At 26.7% G+C, this 20,202-nt stretch overlaps 1 protein-coding gene across 5 annotated transcripts in view; it reads left to right on the top strand.

Moving 5' to 3' along the window:
- LOC142326132 (QRFP-like peptide receptor) overlaps positions 1-20,202 on the top strand; it is an 807,760-nt gene that overhangs the window by 234,817 nt on the left and 552,741 nt on the right. The window lies entirely within an intron of this gene.

Here is a 20,202-nt window from a genome sequence, read left to right on the forward strand (position 1 = left end):
AAAATAAATTTATTTATTATTAAAAATAAATATTTTTAATGTGTATACATATACAATGTAAATAGAAAAGTGTAAATTTGTAAAACAATGGCATTCATATGGTCAATGATTTAAATCAATTTGTTAATTATTCTATATAATCCAATTGATACCAGTAAAAGTTTTTCATGACTTACTTTATTTTATAACTTACAATATTTCTACAGTGATTACTATTTTGTTAGTAATGGATTTTTTGTATATACACACAACACAATATGATTGATTAACGTACAAGTTTACTGTATTGGTTAAAAAAAATAAATGACCTTTTACTGCTAAATCTATCAACATCTTAAATCTTTATTTTAACTAATATTAGAGGTAGAAAAGTAAGTCGTGGATATTATTCCAACTAATATCACACATGCTCGCGTACACACACTCTCAGAAAGAGTATTTTGAGATTGTTCTTCTTAAAAGATTTCAAAAATGTTGAATATGAAAGTACAAGTACTTGTTTTTGTCCGGTTTCCTAAATCTTTAATTAATTAAAAATTGTAACAATTTTATATGAATAATTTTTATCACAAAATTATTAGAGTAAATTGAATCTGTAATATACTACAGTTTCGATTATTTAATAAAGCGGACATTAATGATTAAGTTTTTTCTTCGGAAATTACCTCCATATTATATTAAAAGATTTGCTGAGGATGTAGGAGTTTGAGCTTGACCTTTCTAAAACGTTTATAGATATAAAATTTAGGTAGTTTTCATTGTTGACTTATCCTATTATTAACGTTAAACAGCAAGCTTTAATATTTTTTTTCTTTATCCTGCTTAGCCTCCGGGAATTACCTTTCAGGTATTACTTCAGAGAATAACTGAGGATGATATGTATGAGTGTAAATGAAGTGTAGTTTTATACAGTCTCAGTTCGACCATTCCTGAAATGTGTGGTTAATTGAAACCCAACCACCAAAGAATACCGGTATCCACGATCTCGTATTCAAATTCGTATACGCTGGAACTTTCGACTTCCAAATCAGCTGATTTGGGAAGACTCGTTCACCACTAGAACAACCCGGTGGGTTAGCAAGCTTTAAATCTAAAATCTTAATTTTCACAATGACACTTCTAATTTTTGGCTTTCTGTTATAAAATATCTTAAACATTATAAGATTTTATATCGATTTAAATTTAAATTGTGTTAACATAAATTATGTCAAAAGCATCATCCTTTACAGATAAAATCTATTAATCAAATACCAAACAATAATTTTTTTTTTTTTGTCAGTATTGGAAAAAATTATCAGTTTAAAAAATAAATTCCTTAGACTGAAATATAGAAATGTACATCAGAGTAAAATATATTGCCAAATAAATTCGGACTATTTAGTTTCACATCATCGCGTTTTTTTTTTTGTGATGTAACAACAGGTTACTTGAGCTTTGTTAAACGTTGGCAGTATACTAATATAGACTCCTTTGATTTATTTAGTAACCTTTTACTATAGTGCCAAAATACATACATACATATATATATTTTAAGATTTATTTATATAGTTATTATTATTACTACATATTACTGTAGCTATAGTATGAATAATTTTCATACAATCTGCGATGCCCTGGCATGCGTGCGCATTATATAATCGCATACACACGAATAAGAGCAGGGTGGTGAATGAAAAATTGATAAGAATGTTATATAATCCGAGAAAAGAAATATACTGATAAAAATATTGTACAAATTAAACTAGCCAATAATAAAAATGCTTTAATCAATTGTAAAATAATATAACAGTAATTATTAGAACAATCCCTTTAATATGTTTGATTATCCCAAATTAATGCGTGGTAAAAAATATGGATAAAACTATTTGCACCCGAATGTATCAGCTTTTTCTCTACAACTTTTATCCGTATTTTATTTCAACCGTCTCATAATAAAATTCATTTTAATTAGTGTATATATTTCTAATTACGTTTTTCAGCACAAATATATTCCCAGATATTTCTCTTTTGAAAATAAACATTCTAAATAAAAGTAGCTCTAAAAAGATGATAAGTAATCGGAATAATGTTAAAAATTGGCAATTACAATAAGAACATATCTGATTAATTGCTAAAATTAGGAAATTAAAAATTATTTTTCAGTACAGACTGGCGTTTTGATTTTTTTTTTTAAATCAAAAAGAGACTTTTAGAGGTAATAATTTCGAAAATTTAGGAAATACAAAACGATTTTTTATAGGGCTTTACGATGTTAGTTAATACAACAGAAGGGATTTGATCAACGCTATTTATAAAACTTCAATTAATTTAGAAAATTAAAGTAAGCTTTGTCCTTGTTCAAAAAACATCCTTTTGATTAAGTTTAAATTATAATTTTATTAATGTTTAAATAGCTGACTAACAAAACATGATAGAGATAATTAAATATTACAACTTTATTTTACGAAATTAAAAACAAATGGAACTAAAAAGCAAATTAGCAAAGGAACAAATTAGGAAAAAAGCAAAATTAGAAAACATTTTAAATAACCTTCATAATTATTGGTGGTATTTCCTATTCTATCCGTTTTATTGTTTTTCTATTCCACCAAAAGGAAGCCACAATTGAAACATATACATATAAGTTTTGTTTGAAAAAATATGAATAAAAGTTTTCTTTCTATATAATTAAATTATTTTCCATACTATATATATATATATATCAATTTTATTAAAGATAGTTCAACATTTGAGCAATAAATTCTGTGTAATAAAGCTAATTAACGAATAGATTTTAGTTGTATTTTGAATAATTATTATTAATAATAAACCACTTATGATAACAGCAATTAAAATACTAAAAACACAAGATAATTGTTTACGAAATTCGACATAATTGGTGGACAAGAAAAAAATACATACAAAGCATACATTTTTTTTTTTTTTTTAATTTTTAAAACTTAAAAATAATAATTGGCATTTAATGATGTTATTTTTAAAAGCCAAACGCGTATTCGTATGTAATTAAACATGTAATACCGATTTTTACTTCCTTGTAGGAAGTATTTTGATCGCGAAAAATTTCGGTTTTCAGATTTCAACGGAAATATCCATTTTGAATATCCCTGAATCCACTTTGACTAGTACACATGTATATCTCGCATAACTCAAAAACATTTAGCCGTAAAATGTTGAAATTTTGGATTTATGACTGTTGTAACATCTAGTTGTGCATCTCCTCTTTTGATTGCAACTTGAATCGACTGATCCAAAAGTGTTTAAAAAAGCCCAAAATCGCCAAATATTTGAATTTTGGAATTTGTCTTAACTGCCGTAATCAGTCCTCATTGAAAACTTTTCAACGATATATCATAAGCGGTAATTAATCTCATTGGTTCCAAAGTTATAGACAAATCAAATTTTAATTAATGAAATATTTGGATCTTATAAGAGGAAGACACATCGGTTCGAATGCGACTTCATTTCCTTTTTTTTCTTTTTTTAATTTAAATATATTAATTTATTAATCATTATTAACCTCTGATTGTAAAAAAATAATTACAATAAATAATAATTCAATAATAACAATAAAAAAAGCAGAAGTTAGTGAAACAAAATTTTACGTACTTTTAAAAATGCGTATATGTAATTTAATAGGCGTACAAAAAGTCCATATGGTGTCCACATCAGATTTGGGGAAACATCTGATTATTTTATTTATGCATTTGTTTCAGTTGACTTGATAATATATAACATTTAGTAATCTTCTTCTATTTCGTTTTTTTTATATTTTTTTTTATGGTTATATCATAATAGTTTAAAAACCATAGATTTCATACATATTTACGTTTATTTAAAGAGTAATAAAGAGACTTTTACTCTAACCTAATATTTCAGGTAAGATAGTTGGATTAATAATTGTATAAATATTTAATGTTAATAAAAACTAATATTTTAGCAATTACGTAACTGTACACTTTTTATAAAGAATTGGAGATTCGTATCTTACTTTGAAATGATATAGGTTTAAATGAAGTGCAGCAAAAAAGTGTATATGTAATTTAATAGGCGTATAAGGAAGTCATGAAGTAACCACATCAGATTTTTTATATGAATTATTCGTATTGTTAATTTTTTAATTAACAATTTAATTAAATAATTATTTATTTTTTTTACGGCAAGCTGCAGATCACTTTTAAAATTTTTTAGCGTCCTTTTTCCCCTTTCTATCAGTATATTTTAAATTTCAGATTCTCATTGACCTTCCCGGAATTCTACTGTTACAACTTTTTTCTTGTTTTAAAATTTATTCTTTGTAGAAAAACACTCTTTTCCAAGATTTCTTGTAATTTTTTCATGCTTTATTATCGATTTTTCAGCTCTGGAAATTTATTTTTCTGTTCTGTATTGTTTTTTTTTTAACCTTCATCCCAATGTACATTTTTAGTTTTTTTTCTAGATAAAAAAGAAGGATTTTTTTTGTGAAATTCTATTATTACTCATCCTTAAAATATGACCTAAGAAAAAAAATTCTTATATATCATTTTATTTTAGAGTTTATATATAACAGAGTTTACATGAAGTGTGTCGTCATCCTTTGTAGGACTAAATTCCTTAAAAATCTTTTTTCTTTCTTTTTGATATCTTTTAAAAAGTCCAAGTTGATCAATGACAAACATACTGTAGGGTACTATTCTTTACTATGCATCGTTTTTTTTTTCAAATGCCTTAATTTTTTATGTAAAGACAGGCTGTTGTACGTGATTTGTGTTAAAACATAGATCGACTTCATTTTGTTTACCCAATTTCTTAGGGCTATTTTTTTTTAACCATAACACATAGCTTATCTGAAATATAAATGTTATTTATTTATATTAATATTTTTTATTTACTTATTAAAATTAATCATTGTCATCTTTTATACCTTCATTACTTTAAATTAATGCGTATCATCATTTAAACAAATGCACAAGGTAATTTAACCTAAATTTATACCTGTTAAATAATGAACCCGGTCACTCAAGATATACATTAACTAAATATGGATGTTTAACTTTATAACGGAAATCTTCCATTACAATAATAATAAAAATTAATTTTGCTTTGAAAATAATTCATTATAACAATTTTATATAATATTTAAAAAAATTTTGTTCTTTGTTCAAAATTTGCATAATTTAACTATTTCTATGTTGTAGACTTTTATTTGTGAATTTGTTGAAAGTAAGATCTTTCTTAAGCCATGCAGAGTGTAAAGACAAACATTTGTTTTAAAAGCTGTAGCACTCTTATTTGTTTTAAAACATTCTAAAAATATCTCAAAATATCTGTAACATGTTTGGAGCGCTCAAGAGAAACATTTAATGCTAGTGACCTTTATACAAATAAGATTCATCTAACAAATTTAGTTGCACAGAACAGGAAGCAATGATTCCCTGATAGGACAGTAAAAACAACATTTCTGGCCAAAAAATAATTGTTAAACCTCTATATTTTACCAATCTTGTAGCATAGAATATTGTTAAAGCAATCTTTTTTTAATAGATCTTCATGTTACTGTATGAGAAGCGTGAAATAAAAATAAAACACAAAAAAATATTCATTTAATAAACTACTATGAAAAAAATTAATTTTTCTTCTAAAACGTAAAAACAGAAATAATTTAAAGAAAATTGATAAAAACATACTGAAAAATGAGTAAAGTTGGTACATAAATTCGTTAATTTGATGATTTAGAACTAATAAAACTGTTGATTATGCATAAGTTGGCCTCGCATAAGTTTTGAAAGGATTCACAGAGCTCAACTTCACAGGTCGTTGCGTTAATAAAAATTATTTATCTCTGATAATTCCTAGAAAATTTCGTTTCAGATACAGCTTTTACAATTTTAGCTCTGTTGAGTGAAGTGTTAGATTATTTTTTACCCAAATTATTTTTTTTCAATGAATTTTGAAAATTATTGCAAGATAATTACGACAGTAGAAATTTATACACTGTAACATAAGAGCCTTTAAAATAATCGAATTCAAAACTGTAAATATATAAATATATATATATATATATATATATATATACATATCGGTATACTTATTAATGATATATACTTATCAATGAAAACTTTTCAAGAAAAGTCATGTAATGTCCTATCTGGAAAAAAAAACGAACACCGATGTTTCAACTGTAATTTATTTGAATACTAAAAACACAGTTGTCAAACTTTCCTGGCATTGATTCTTTATTTTTATAAAATGGAAAAGTAAAATGATATATTAAACAAATTTTTTAAATTTACAACATCGGTATTTTTTTACTCTTTTCTGCTGTTCCAGCTCCAAAATCACCCCCCAGGAAAATATTTTATGATTTTTTCACATTTACTATGTTAAATATTAAAAAAATTAAAAATAAAATTTTTAAGATTCAAAAAGATCGATATTTTCAAACTTTGTTCGGCTTATCCACCACTAATTTGCCCCCACAGTATTTTTTTTGGAAAAGATACACAACTACTATAGTTAGAAAGATATAAAACTGGTTAAAAATTTGCAATAAATAAAAAGTTAACATTTTTTATTTTGACAAAGAGGAGAATTCGGACGCAATTTTTAAGATGGTAAAATAAGTACGCACGCATGTAGTGAGCTTAATATAAAGTGGGGTTATTTTCCAAGTTTTCAGAAAGTTGACGACAAATAAATTATGTACACCACTCCCTGGAAATATTGATTCCAAACTTTTACCAATAAATTGCCCCTTATACACGAATCTATGTGCCAAGTTTATTCAAAATCTGTTCATCTAGTAAAAGTTATTGAACTTCAAATACGCCACACACGTACATACGTAGATACGAACATTACTCCTCCACTTTTTAATTTGCCCCCACAGTATTTTTTTTGGAAAAGATACACAACTACTATAGTTAGAAAGATATAAAACTGGTTAAAAATTTGCAATAAATAAAAAGTTAACATTTTTTATTTTGACAAAGAGGAGAATTCGGACGCAATTTTTAAGATGGTAAAATAAGTACGCACGCATGTAGTGAGCTTAATATAAAGTGGGGTTATTTTCCAAGTTTTCAGAAAGTTGACGACAAATAAATTATGTACACCACTCCCTGGAAATATTGATTCCAAACTTTTACCAATAAATTGCCCCTTATACACGAATCTATGTGCCAAGTTTATTCAAAATCTGTTCATCTAGTAAAAGTTATTGAACTTCAAATACGCCACACACGTACATACGTAGATACGAACATTACTCCTCCACTTTTTGTTTTGTTTTTGTGGGTCCCTGAATCATGAAACGTCGAGAATGCAAGAAACTCATACCCATTGTTTGACTGATTACTATATTTTTCTTCTTGCAGCATACCTCTAGAGTTATGATGCCAGGAAAGTAAAAACTTGGTAAAAAAAAATTATTTTTTATTTTTTTTCAAAAGGCAAAATCTAGCTTTAGAGCTCATAGTATATTTCGTTTTCAATTTAAAAGTTATTGTCAAGTCAGCAGGAAAGTTAAGAAAGATTATAAAAGTAATGAAAGAATGTGTGAAGGGGAAATTGACCAATTATATTAAACTAAGAAAAAAAAGAGCATTAAGTTTTGTATTTCATAATTTTTCCACTAAGAAAATTACAGAACTGATATGTAATTTTGTTTAATAATAGCATAAATCTTCATAATAATATTGCTTTTCATAACTACATGTATTAAAGGAGGTATATTTAAGGAATATTTAAGAAAATACGATGTTGAGAAGTTAAACTTTTAATACTTTAAATATAAAAGTTCCTATGTTGAATGTTAAAAACGTTTATGAGTATAGAAAACAAAATAAATGTAGTCGGATGTAAAAAAAATCATATAGAAGTTCAATAAGTCCAGTGGAAAATAAAACTGAGCCAAGAACAATTTTTCAAAATACAAATACTCGTAGATGTCGGTACCTAATATAAAAATTTAATGTTTGTTTTTAGTGTTATAAATAGGATTATATATTATAAATATAATATATTATAGTATTAAAAATAAATTACGATGATCTTTTAAACTAATATAATTAAAACATTTAATTATTCACGTTCCCTGGTTTAATTTTTGTACGTGATAAAATATTAAGTATATAATTCCTCATACCAGGATATTCCAGTTTAATCTTCATGGTAGTTTAAACATCACCATAATTTATGTCTAAAACTTGCTAAAATATGTGTGAATGATGATCACATAAAAAATTTCAATTTTAATCTAAATTTGATTTAAAAGGTTTATGGCTTAGTACATTTTAAAACTAATTTTTATAATATGATAAAAGTTTTTATGCTTAGCTGAAATCCATTTTTCAGTTTTAAAATAGCGTTGCGTACTTGATTAATACTTTTTAATGAGCACTAATATAAAGGTTGCTTATGTTCTTATGCAATAAAAGTTATGATTTAATTTATTATTGATATGTTCTCTCAAATGTTATAACTATAAAAATTAGGGAAAAATACTGAGATAGAAAAAATTTGTAATTTAGTAAAAAATACTGTTGCGGACACGTACGCCTATTAAATTACGCACACACATTTTAATTAAAATGAAAAGTACATAAACTGTATTTCATTGATAACTTCTGATTTTTTTTTTGTTATTGAATTATTATTTATCGTAAAACGTTTTACAATCAGAGGTTAATAATATTAATCAACATATTTATATTAAAAAAGAAAATTAAAAAAAAAAAGAAGAAAACAGGAGATGAAGTCGGATTTGAATCGATGTGCCTTCCCCTTGTAGGATCCAAAATTTCATTAATTAGAATTTCATTCAGCTATAACTCTGGAATCAATGAAACTAAGTACTACGTATGATATATCATTGAAAAGCTTTCGATGAGGGCTTATTACTGTAGTTAAGAAACGATCCAAAATTCAATTTTCTTTGGGCACTTTTGGTCCAATCGATTGCAATCAAAGGGGTAGGAGGTGCAAACTAGATGTTACAACCGTTCTAAATCCAAAATTTCAACATTCTGCGGCTAGTCGTATTTGAGTTATGAGAGATATATACGTTGGACGTACCGACGTAATGCCGAAACTAGTCGAAATGGATTCACGGATGATCAAAAAGGATGTTTTCGTTGAAATCTGAAATTTTTCGCGATCACAATACTTCCGTTACTTCTTACAATGATGTAAAAATAAAGTTTATCCTAAACATTTATTGAAAAAGTTTATAATTTTACTCATTTTTAAGTTTTTCTGGTTTAATGAAAATGATAAACTATTTATGTCAAAGGGATTTTTAAAATTAAAATTAATATTAACTAATTTAATATTCATTAAAGCAAGTTACTAATTTAACTACTAAAGTATTTCTTTAATTTAAATTAACTAAATATTGTTATTCCTAAAATAAAATTTAAAAACATCAAAAATTTATTCAACCTGCCTTTTACGTTACTATACTAAACTTTACGATACTTACGCTTACACACTGACGTTACTAAGAATAAAAACTTAGACATTTTATTTAACATAATTTTTTCTTAAATCATCCAATACTAAGAAACTGTCGAATTTAAAAAGGAATAATTTCAATTTTTTTATTCTGGTGTTAGAAAGATGCTCCCAGGTTTTTTGTTTATTTTGTAATTTTAAAGTAAATATTTTACTTAAAGAATAATAGACCAAAAAACGTTTACCGTTGGAAAAATTCATTGGCAAAAGATACAAAGCGAAAAATACTTTTTTGATAGAAATGATTCAGAGAAATAGCTTAAATAGACTACTATTAAAGAAGAGTTAAGAATTTCTGGTATTTTTATGTATATATACTAATATATTAAATATATAAATATATTAAATATATTAAATATTATATAAATATTAAATATATATATATATATATATTAAAAAGTTCGATATATAAAAGTTCGATATATATATATATATCGAAATTTAAATGCCCCGAAATTGTGTAATAGCACGCGATTAGTTATAAAAAAAAATCATGGGCAACATTCTTGAAGCCACTATTTTGAATGGAAAATTCCAAGGTGAAGTTGTACTTCTACTATGGATCCCAATGATTCCTTCAGATTCATCTATACCATTCAAACGTTTGCAATTTCCAATCCGCTTGGCATTTGCTATGACTATAAATAAGTCACAAGGCCAAACAATGACAATTTGTGGCTTAGATTTAGAAAATCCGTGTTTTTTTCACGGCCAATTATATGTTGCGTGTTCCAGAGTTGGAAAACCATCGAATTTGTTCGTTTATACTCCTCAAGGATTAACCAAAAATATTGTACATCCAACGGCATTACGATGAATTAAGTTTTTGTAAATTAAAAAATATATGTTATAAAATAGTTTGAGTATAAACGTTTTCACCTTTAATTAAAACAAGTTTAAGTTTTTATTTAACACAGCTTCTACATTTCACTTCACTCATACAGTATACACATACTCTCACGCTATCGATTGGTTGAATTGTGATAAATGTACATGTAATGACGTTAGATATTGTAATAACTTTTTAATAATAATTTTCATCAAAACGGTCCAGCTTTATTATTATTTATTGTTACAGCTTATTCAAAAAATTTTGAAATTTTCGAATAAAGATGTGTGTACAGGACAACGTCTGTCGGGTCCGATAGTATATATATATATATATATATATATATATATATATATATATATATATATTGTACATGTGATTGTGTGTGGGTAAAAAATACGACATGTATCATTTTCTGTGTTTTATAAATAATTTTCTTGAATTTTTGGGTAAATACACTTTAACTTCAGAACGACCTCAGGTTCACTTATTAATCTATTACAGTCCAATACTAAGCTATGTTATAAGAAAAAACGTGAAAAAATATCTTGAAATTTTCTACGTAGGCATTTTAATATTTGTTTAAAAATATTTTATTTAACTTAACTGGAAAACCTTATAATACGTAGAACCAGCGAGAAACTTAAATTTATAAAATTGAAAAAAGGTCATCAAAATTAGTGTATTTAAAAAAGATTACAGATTTATGATGTAGTAATAGATACCGCTCAAAGCGAGAACCTCCTCCTTTTATGTAGTTGGTTGTAAACAGTCCTCTGGGTAACACAAATGCAGTGCGTATTTTAAAATAATATTCTTCAAATTTAATTTTATATTTTCAGTATTAACAAGCCTTAAATGAAGATGCATATATTTAACAATTTAGTATAATGATAACAGGCGTACAAAAAAGTGGTTCTTTAACATTACAAATCCTTTAAATAAAAATACCAGAACATAAACAATCATCTTATAACTTGTATAATCCGATAATCCAGTATGGTACGAAAAAAGATCATTGTATTCTAAATCCCGTAGAATTTCTCAATTCATACCCAGTTTAAAAAAAAATTGACATGAACTTTATGATAAGGTCTTTGTATTTTAATATAACATAATATGTCGTCAAAGGAACCTTAGAGCTATATTGTTTGTCTATTTTTTCCGAACTGATACCAGATCGAAATTCGTTGTATTTTATTTGCTGGAGGAAGCAATATAGCAACATTCTAACCCGTGTAAAACTATGTTATCCATCTTAAATATATCGAACATAAGGGAATTTCATTTAATATTTGTTAAATCTATCCCAGCAAACACACTAAAAAGAATATATATGTGTGTGTGTGTGTGTGTGTGTGTGTGTGTGTGTGTAGATTTGATATAGTATAATTATTATTGTACAAAGAATATAAACATATATATATATATATATATATATATATATATATGTTTATATATATATATATATATATATTATATATTAATTTTTATTCAGACAATGACGCTATTGCAGAAATAAATGTTAACATGTAATTACTTCCCACATTTTTAGTATATATTAAACTAAGAAATGTTAATTATAATAATAATATTATTGAAATGAACTTTTTAAGATAATTTGCTGAGTAAAATAAGTGGATTTTTTTTAAAAAATAGAGTTGTATTCCTTTTTATTTTTTATTAGGTTTTACGGGATAACGGCACTTTTAGGATTTGGTTTAAACAATGTTTAATTAATATAATTGCTCGGTAGATCACTAGAAAAAAGCATTATTTTAAATTAAAAAAAGTAATATGATTTTTTTTTCGGCAGTTGCAGTCTTAGGCCCAATTACCCATTTTTGTATAATAAGCAAATTTTATAATTAGTTCAAAATGACTGAGATTCAAACCCAGAAGATTCTTTCCGGATGAAATATGGAGACAATACCACTTCGCCACGAAGAATAATAATTCTGAACGTGAGAAAAAGTATTTCATAAAGCAATCTGTCTTTAAAAAAAAATATTGTGCAAAACAAGACAGTTAATTTAAGTATTTGTTAAATTAAACGTTAATTACAAATTGAAAAGATTAATTAATAAAAATTTTTCAAATACTTCTTTTAATTAAACTTAGAGTCATGAATTTAAAAATAATTAATTTGAATTCCCTTGATTTCTTCCTGTGAGGTTATTTAAAATCAATCGTTTGTGGCTCACTGCCAACCTCTTTCAAATAATTAAGGGAATAAATTGAGTCGATTGTAAGAAGATTTAACCACAAACTTTTTATAAAGTGAGAAAATTTTTCGAGCAATGTCTTGGTTCAAGACATTGAATCAAGATTTGCGTTAATTAATAACGCAATATTTGGTGTGGGTATTCCTGCATGGAGAAACAGCGTGTGCAATTTGAAAATTTAATATGAGGTGAAAATGATAACATTTTTTAACTGAAATAATTTTATTAGCTGGTATTTTTAATTGATGATTATAATACTTTTTTAGAATAAAAAGTATAATTAACTACATGTGAAAAAGTAATTAAATTGCAAACTGTTATTTACTTAAATTAAATAAATAAAATTCTTCCTTCATGCGTATTGCACAAGCGCGCGCACACACATACATACGCATTTTTTTTCATTTTTAGAAAAGCTTACAGGAAAATAGTTGACAGATAATTCAACAGTTTATGACGCAGCAGGAAGTTACAATGAACCATAAAAGACAAAGATATGATTTCACATATTTCAATAAAGTGTAACTAAGATAAGCTTATGCATCTCTTTTGTTATGAAATGCAAAATTTCTTTGATGGAAATCTTATTTAAAATTTTATAGAAAACGTTGGCACATAAATCGAAACTTCTTGCCTCGAGTGTATGATACAGTACAGATAAAATATACCGATTTCGATGATTTCGCGAAAAGTTTTAATGTAGGTATAGTTAGACTTCCTTTTAATAACCGATTTATTTTTTTTCTTACTAAAAATATTTCCCATTTTATTTCTTATAAATGGGAAAGAAAGGACAGTTAAAAATTATACAGCAGCGTATATCTCACTGATCAATACAACATAATATTTATCCTATTATATTTAATTTTTTTGCCTCCAAATTATTTCCGTTATATATTAATTCCTACGAAATAATCAATGATTAGAGTAAAACATCAGAATGAAGTGCAAGAATGTGCACTTACAAAGAAAAATATCTTCCGTCTTCTTAGGCAAGCAAGAAGTAGTTTATAAAGTAATTGTCTGAAGTCTCTCATTCATCGTACGGATAGATATTGAATTTTTGAAGCCCTTTATGTTTTCCCTTTCGTGAGGCGATTCAAGAATGTCACATTTAAATATATTTTGATCTCTAAAATAAATTATTGTATGCGAATCGATAAGCTGTATATATAATCAATTAAATTAAAAAAATTAACGAAGTTGGTAAATGCCTATCTGATGGTAACATTTTTGCTATTGTGTTATCTATACGAACATATAAAATAACATGTCGTGAGTTATTCATAATCAACGCCTAACAAAAACTACTGAAGATAAAATGATTAAAATTTGTATCTACAGTTCTCTTTATCATGTAAGTGTAGACTAATAGAATTTTTTAATTCAGAGTTTAAAGGGTTAAAATGAAGTAACAATGAAATTTACTACTTCATGAATTTCCCGGAAACAAAAGTATATATCACACTGATATGTGGTGTGAGTAATCATCATGTTAATATTTAAAAACCGATTTCTAGATTTTTGAAATTCGAGATTAAAGGATTAAACGTGTTTTCTGTATTATTTTTTTTTTGAAACTCGGCTATTTTTTTAATTTTTCGGAAACTAATGAAGATATCAACTTGACTTTTGGTGTCTGTAATCTTCATACAAATATCTAAAAATCAATTTCTAAATTTTTTGAAATTCCGAGTTTTAAGTTAAAATGAATTTTTGAATTTTTTGTTTGAAACTCTTTTATTTTTTTAATTTTTCATAAATAAATGAAGATATCGACTTGATTTCTGGTGTATGTGATTTCATGTGAATATAAAAAAATTGATTTCTAGATTTGTTGAAATTCGACCTTGAAAGTGATGATTTTGAACAATGATTGTCAATTTTCCCCATTTTTAACAATACCAGACTAGTATTGTTAAAAATGCCCAAATCTACTAAATATCTAGATAATACATTATTAATTAGATAATTAATTCAGCTTATAAATAAACGAGACGGATTTGTTTATTTCAGTACAATAGTAATAAAAAGTATAGCTAACTACGGCCTTACCTTCTCAGTTTACTGAAAAATTTATGAATGTATATAATTCAAGAACATGCACGCAAGCTGTAGAAAGTCATAAATTATACGTTTTATATTTTCAGTAAATCGTATAGAGAAATACCGTATTTAGTTTTAGTTCAATAAGAACCCCAAGAAAATAAATTATTAATTTTAAACATTTGGATCCTGTCAAATACTATTCACTCCGATCAATTTTATCTCTATCAGGAATAATGAATATATGTTATCACATAAATATTTAGTTATGAAAATTTAACAAAATATCTAATAAATAGTTAATTTTACAAAATATACATATTTCTATTGAGTATATTTTGTACAGTATGTTTTCATATCGTACTAAACGTAAATCATATACAAAGTTTTTAGTTTGAGATATAAATTTGCTTAATCGTTGTCTAATACGTAAGCCTGATTATAGAGTTGTGTAATATTTATTAATTTCAATGATAGAACATAATACTTAAGAGACTAAGTTATAAAATATACATAATTCAATAAATTATAATACGGGTAACGTTTATAACAAAATATAACAATATTTCAAGCACGGAAAATTCCATCAAGAAAGAAATTGTCTATTTTGGTACATAACGTTACACCAAAGTAAAAAAAAAAAAAAAAAATACCAGAATATTACAAATAATTACTAATGTGTATACTTGTATTTGTGTATTTGCAAGAAGGCATGTCATAAGCAAGCAATCAAAATGCACACACACACACACACACACACACACACACACACACACACACACACACACACACACACACATATATATATATATATATATATATATACACACCGATAGAGAGAGAGAGAATGATAGATAGGGAAAGAGAGAAAATGATTAAGAGAGAAAAAGAGAGCATAATTTTTACAACTGGAAAGAACGTAGGACCATTACGAAATGTTTCAGCGTTTTAATGGCTTGGGATAGCAACCGAACTATGTTTCTTGCCGTTATTCAATTTTACTACGGCCAAAGCTTTGGTCAAATTAAATTCGGAGACCACTTACAGTATTTAAAAGAAAATTAGATAAGAAAAGTTTTTCCTTCAAAGAAAATATTTAAATGCAGTCGGAGGGCTCTGAATAGTAATTGTACTATATCAAGTACCTCTGAATAGTAATTATACAATATTAAAGAGCCACCCGACTGCATTTAAATATTTTTGTTAAGGACAAAATTTTCTTTCTTTGTAAACCCTGGTGTGAACTTAATAAAGATTAAGGTTAGTAATGATTATGTTGTCTAATGAGACAACTTTAAATGCCTAATTAACATGAAAAATATGTTTAACATGAACATGAAAGTTTGTTTTAACAAACTTTCATTTGTTTTAACAAATTAAAACAATCTGAAAGCTGATTGGCCTCCCATTATTATATTTGTTTAAATACTGTAAAACGATGTTTAGTCCTTTATTTCCATACCTTGTTTTCTTTTAAGTTCGATTTATATTGGTTTTATTTTACTTTTTTATTTTTTTGGCAGCCGTGTTTTTCATTTATATGATTTTTTTATTATTTAATATTTTTAGTAACCATCGAACAAATTTTACGATTCGAAAACTTATGGTTATAACGTATTTTATTTACTTAGCCAAACGAGGAAATTGTAAAAATTTCAATTTATTTATTTAAACTTACAGATTTCTCAAACGATTGAGTTCCTCGAGACTTTTTATCGTACGGATCATACAGTAATTTTCTGGGATGCAAACAACTAATGGATAAACTCTCCTATTTTCTCATGCAACTCGGTGATACGTAGGCCTGGCCCTTGGCAAACATATGAGTGCTCAGATCTACGACAGATCTATGCACAGTTTTTCCTTGTAGTTTATGTAACGTTACATCCCAACAGACTATTAGTGGTAGCACATGCCGTTCCACTCTGGCCTGTCCTCCTAAAACATCAAATTCGGCAATAGTGAGCTCGATCCTCAATCCAATGCTGACAACATTACCTCTAATCAAACTCTACAGAGAGCGTTGGAAGGATCTCTTCGGGCTCAAGATGGCGTAGTGAAGGCTACTCGATTTTTTCGATTTTTTTATCAGTTAATTTTTTTTTTGGTTTGGTTCCATCGTGATTTTTTGGTGTACTAGCAAACACCCTGTTTCAATTTTGAAAAATCAGAAGATTGGTTGCGAAGATATAACATTTCCGAATAACCATGATCTGTCAAATCGAGAGTGTACCTGATGCATGCAAAAGTTAGCCTTCAAGCTACTAACAAATACCCCGTTTGAATTTTGAAAATCGGACGATTGTTTGCAGAGACATTATAAGAGCATCCCATTGCACCTCCTAAAACAGCGTCCCAGGGGCCCCCTATTTCTTACCAGTTGATGGCAATGATTGGTATCACACCACTTAGCCTCATACGACGTGCTCGCATCATCTCACCACTGTAGACCTACACGCAGTTCCCACGGAGTTCAACTTACTCATTATTAAACAGACATTTTTGAAATTTATTTAATAATATTTTATTCTATTTAACGTAAATTTAATGCTATTATTTTTGTAATATTATTCATTCGATTGATTTGAATCAATCAGTTCAAACCCCGCAAACACAGTGATAGAGGCTCACAGTTCAGTCATTAATTTAAAGTTTGTGCTTAAACCGGTAAATCTCCGCTACTACATATATGTATATATATATATATATATATGCATATTTATATAGCCTATGACACCCCCGGTAACGTAAGGATTCCAATGCGGGGTCATACATCTAAATCGGTTTGGCCGCTGAGCTGTTGCGGTGGAACACACATTCATACATACACCCTAAATACATTAAACTCATTTTTCGGCAGTGTGAAAATGGAGTAAATTGTACTGTAGGTTATTAGTTATTCAACGTTTAGGCTCCATATTTTTTTTTTACCAGCTGTTTAAATGCCCTAACGCATTACAAATATTGCGTACCCATCGCGTATAATTCCCATACAGATTCTCGTTAGTTATATCTAAAAAAAAAAATAATAATAAATAGAATAAAAAATAATAATAAATAAATAGAAACTGATGGGCTTACGTGTCAAATTAATTTTTAATTTAATATCCACTAAATACTTTTACTGTTTCATGTTTATAATGGTTTAAGGATTCTTTTATTCATTTAAAATTTAAACAAGATAATAGATTAAAAACCCTTTATTTCTTTAGGAACCACTTAGCAATCAATCTGCTTGATAACAGCAGGGACGTTCGAAGGTTGAAACGTCTCCATGTGCTTGACTTAGAGGCTACTGCATGTCGATTTGATAAATGACATAGCCAAATCTAGAGATATTTTTATTTATCTTTATTTTTCATTGATTAATGTTTTGTTTTTGTGAACTATGAAGTGTTGGCAGAAATATTTTTTCTAATGGATTTTAAGATTATTTATAACTATTATTATGATTTACTTATTATGGGAGTTCTTTAAGAACCCCTTATCATATGCTTCTTGTCAAGCGACTTACTTATGGCACCACTTAAAGAGCCGACTGTAAATATACTGGTTGTTGAACAAAAAAGAAGAAAAGAATTTAAGTGAATGACAACTGAAATTTTTTTAATAATTCATTTTACTGTATCTTCGTTTAATTCTGTTATTAATATTTAAATATTAAAATTACTTTCAATTAGATTAACTGTTTGTCCATTGCTTTAATTTGAAATAAATCCTACCAAATAATTATATTTGTCAACCTTTTAACAACTATTTCCACCAACTCTTTTCAAATTAAAATTTTCGTAATCATTTCTATTGCGTTTCTTTTTCCCAATACTCAGGTTAAGTTCAAAAATAAGGTAAAAACTTGTTAATTTTATTAAATTTATTAAAAATTAATAAACTTAAGTCATTGAAAATGACTTGAGTCATTGGAAATTAATAAAATGAAATTTTACACTTTACTTTTAATGGCTTGAATAGTTCGTCGTGGTTGATCTTGAGATTTGAGATGAGAGGCTTTTTATGTTATTGCAAGTACCGCCTCCTTTTCCTGAATTGACCTATAGTATTTACTGTTTAATTTATATGTTACTGATATGTGTACACTCCCTATTGTGGCTCTTTATCTTTGTGCATTTTATCTCTTTTGGGTTTTTTATTTACCTTTTCATTATAATGAAATTTTAGCTTTACTATTGTGTTCATAACGCCTGAGGAAAACGCTGTGTACATATAACAACTAACTGTAGTAATGTTTTATATCAATTTTATGAAAATCAAATAACATACTTTATTTTCTTTTGTTTTTATTACATTAAACAATCCATTTTATTATTGTTTAATTTTTAATAAATCTAGGGTAAAAGACAAAAGACTGGGGTCGAATAATACTACCTTAAGTTTGGCATAAAATAACTTTAAGTTAAATAGATAATTAACAAATAAGAATTTTAAAAAAAACTTATACAAAATTTGAGTTTGAGTAAACTGGTATTAATAAAGTCCACAGAAACTGAATACAAACATAAGAATTTTGAAGTTTATTAAAAACAAAACATAATGAAATATGGCAAATTTTAAGTAGCTATTAACCGAAAAAGAATTTTCAATATTACTAACTTTTTGTTTTCTAATATTAAAAATATTACGAACCCCAATATTTTGTCTTTTACTCTAGCTTTTTCGAACTCTTCTAAGAATACGGTCCTGGAGTGTATTGTTTTTTTTTTTAATTTTTCAGGGTTGAAAACAAGGTATAAAATCACAAAATTTACCCCTTAATTTGGGTTCCAAGAACTACAATTTGACTTAATTTGAACGATTGCGTAGAAATCATGGCGAAATCTTTTGACAGCACTCGCTAAGGAAGCGTTTCCAAAACTATGATTATATGAGGTTTCTTATTTATTTTCACCAGTAGAACATGTTCATAACGTTTATAACATTCTTTATGAATCAACCTGTATGTAGCCGTTAAAAAATACATAAACATTTTTAAGAGCTCGATCTGAAAGCTTTAAGCCCCATTTTTACCTCATATATTGTAATAATTAATATAGAAAATATGTAATAAAAAAAACTGCATACGAAAACACGCAGTTTCTCAGTTCACAGTTTAATTTTTAATACTGAATTAATAACAAAAGCGCCCCAAAAAAGTCTGACGATTACTACGGTTATTTCTACGACTTATAGGAGCGGAAGTATCACTTCTTCTTAAAAAGCACATAAAATGTAAAAGTAGTTTATAAAATTGATTTGAAATATGAATCCAATTAAAACTTTATAACTATAAATTATTTAAAAATGTGAAAGTTTTTTTAGGAACTGTGCAATTTATAATTAGTCAAATTAATGTCTTCGGATCAAGAGTTTTAAAACAGGCTCTTTATTTTGATTCACCTAAAAAGTCTCAAACATACGATTCCGACAATTTTTTAAAGGTAAAAAATTAACGGGAAACTTAATAGGATAAAGTTTTATCTATATTTTATAAAATTCTGACAGACCACAGCCAAATCAATGACAAGAAATAATTAAATTAGGTAGAAACATTATATCGATACTCGCCATAAACGCAAAAAGAACGAAGAAAAGGATTTTATTTATTTAACTATACAA

This window comes from Lycorma delicatula, chromosome 6, assembly GCF_047948215.1.
Source record: "Lycorma delicatula isolate Av1 chromosome 6, ASM4794821v1, whole genome shotgun sequence".
NCBI lineage: Eukaryota > Metazoa > Arthropoda > Insecta > Hemiptera > Fulgoridae > Lycorma > Lycorma delicatula.